This window comes from Arachis hypogaea, chromosome 18 (genome assembly GCF_003086295.3).
Source record: "Arachis hypogaea cultivar Tifrunner chromosome 18, arahy.Tifrunner.gnm2.J5K5, whole genome shotgun sequence".
NCBI lineage: Eukaryota > Viridiplantae > Streptophyta > Magnoliopsida > Fabales > Fabaceae > Arachis > Arachis hypogaea.
In genome coordinates, this window is record NC_092053.1 from 76,964,861 (window position 1) to 76,967,833 (window position 2,973).

At 32.4% G+C, this 2,973-nt stretch overlaps 1 non-coding gene across 1 annotated transcript; it reads left to right on the forward strand.

The window, feature by feature from the left end:
* Window positions 1-356: 356 nt before the first annotated feature.
* LOC112774657 (small nucleolar RNA R71) lies at window positions 357-464 on the forward strand. Its single transcript, XR_003189131.1, has one exon. It is a non-coding gene; the product is annotated as a small nucleolar RNA R71 (small nucleolar RNA).
* Window positions 465-2,973: the final 2,509 nt, after the last annotated feature.

The following is a 2,973-nucleotide window of genomic DNA, read 5'->3' on the forward strand; positions in this document are numbered from 1 at the left end:
TCAGGATCATAAGCTTCTTCTTCAGAAGATGCCTCTTTAGTACTGTTGGATGATTCCTTCAATCCATTCAGACTCTGAGAGATCATATTGACTTGCTGAGTCAATATTTTATTCTGAGCCAATATGGCATTCAAAGTATCAATTTCAATAACTCCCTTCCTCATAGGCGTCCCATTATTCACAGGATTCCTTTCAGAAGTGTACTTGAATTGGTTATTTGCAACCATGTCAATGAGTTCTTGAGCTTCTGCAGGCGTTTTCTTTAGGTGAATGGATCCACCTGCAGAATGGTCCAGTGACATCTTTGATAGCTCAGACAGACCATCATAGAATATATCCAGGATGGTCCATTCTGAAAGCATGTCAGAAGGACACTTTTTGGTCAGTTCCTTGTATCTCTCCCAAGCTTCATAGAGGGATTCACCTTCTTTCTGTCTGAAGGTTTGAACATCCACTCTAAGCTTGCTAAGCTTTTGAGGAGGAAAGAACTTGGCTAAGAAAGCCGTGACCAGCTTATCCCAAGAGTTCAGGCTATCTTTAGGTTGAGAGTCCAACTATACTCTAGCTCTGTCTCTTACAGCAAACGGGAAAAGCATAAGCCTGTAGACCTCGGAATCAACCCCATTGGTCTTAATAGTATCACAGATCTGCAAGAATTTAGTTAAGAACTGAAAAGGATCTTCGGGCAGAAGTCCATGAAACTTGCAGTTCTGTTGCATCAGAGAAACTAACTAAGGTTTAGGCTCAAAATTGTTTGCTCTAATGGCAGGGATTGAGATGCTTCTTCCATGTAAATTGGAATTTGGTGCAGTAAAGTCACCAAGCATCTTCCTTGCATTGTTATTATTTTCGGCCATGTCTCCTTCCTTTTCGAAAATTTCTGTCAGATTTTCTCCAGAGAGTTGAGCTTTAGCTTCCCTTAGCTTCCTCTTCAGAGTCCTTTTAGGTTCAGGATCGGCTTCAACAAGAATGTTCTTATCCTTGTTCCTGCTCATATGAAAAAGGAGAGAACACAAAAGAAAATATGGAATCCTCTATGTCACAGTATAGAGATTCCTTATGCAAGTATAAGAAGAGAAGAATGTAAGAAGGAGAAGAGGAAAAATTCGAACACAGAGAGGGGGATGGGGTTCAAATTTTTGGGTAGAGGAGAAGTGTTAGTAGATGAATAAATAAATAGAAGGAGGTGAGGAAGAGAAGAATTCGAAAATTTAAATAAATAAAATAAAAATATTTTAAAATTAAAGTTCAAATTTGAAAATTAAAATTGAAATCAAATTAAATTAAAAATTAAAACAATTAGTTAGAAAAAAGGGAATTTTGAAAAAGAGGGAAGGGATTTTCGAAAATTAGAGAGAGAGAATTAGTTAGGTAGAAAAAGATAAGAATCAATCAAAAAGTTAAGTGGTTAATTGAAAAGGATTTGAAAATCAAATTTGAAAAGATAAGAAGTTAGAAAAGATTTTGAAATTGATTTTGAAAAAGATGTGATTGAAATTTATTTTGAAAAAGATTTGAAAAAGAAATTTAAAAAGATTTGATTTTGAAAATTAAAGTTGATTACTTGACTAACAAGAAACAAAAAGATTTGATTTTAAAATTTAAAGATTGAACCTTTCTTATTAGGCAAGTAACAAACTTAATATTTTTGAATCAATCACATTAATTGTTATCATTGAATTCGAAAATATGGAATAAAAATAAGAAAAAGATTTTGAAAATTAATTTGAAATTTTCGAAAATATGAAAGAAAAATTGAAAAAGATTTGATTTTTGAAAGAGAATTGAAAAACATAGAATTTTTAAATTGAAAATTTGATTTGACTCATGAGAAACAACTAAATTTTAAAAAGTTTTGAAAAAGTCAACTCAAATTTTTGAAAATTTATGAGTGAAAAAGGGAAAGATTTTTTTTTATTTTTTGAATTTTAATAAAGAAAGAGAAAAACATCAAAAAGACTCAATTCATGAGAATTTTGGATCAAAACATGTGATGCATGTAAGAACACTATGAATGTCAAGATGAACACCAAGAACACTTTGAATGTCAAGATGAACACCAAGAACTTATTTTTGAAAAATTTTCAAGAAAAGAAAACATGCAAGACACCAAACTTAAAATTTTTATTCTTTAGACATTAATGTTTCAAGAATGCATATGAAAAACAAGAAAAGATACAAAACAAGAAAATATGAAGATCAAACAAGAAGGCTGGCCAAGAACAACTTGAAGATCACGAAGAATGCAATGCATGAAATTTCCGAAAATAATTTTTTTAGAAAATTAAAAATATGCAATTGACACTAAATTTAAAACATGACTCTAGACTCAAACAAGAAACACAAAATTATTTTTGATTTTATGATTTTATTAATTTTTTTTGGATTTTTCGAAAATTATTTTGGAAAAACGAAAAAGAAGAAATTTTTTTTTGTATTTTTCGAAATTAAGAAATAAAAAGCTTCAAATTAAAATAAAATTACCTAATCTGAACAACAAGATGAACCGTCAGTTGTCCAAACTCGAACAATCCCCGGCAACGGCGCCAAAAATTTGGTGCACGAAATTGTGATCATCAATGGTGCCAACAACTTAGTACGGACAATTGTAATCTCAACTCTTTATCACAACTTCGCACAACTAACCAGCAAGTGCACTGGGTCGTCCAAGTAATAAACCTTACGTGAGTAAGGGTCGATCCCACTGAGATTGTCGGCCTGAAGTAAGCTATGGTCACCATGTAAATCTCAGTCAGGCGGATTCAAATGGTTATGGTGAATTGATAATAAAAAGATAAATAAAACGTAAAATAAAGATAGAGGTACTTATGTAATTCTTTGGTGAGAATTTCAGATAAGCGTATAGAGATGCTTTCGTTCCTCCTGAGCCTCTGCTATCCTGCTGTCTTCATCCAATCATTCCTACTCCTTTCCATGGCAAGCTTTATGTAGGGCATCACCGTTGTCAATGGC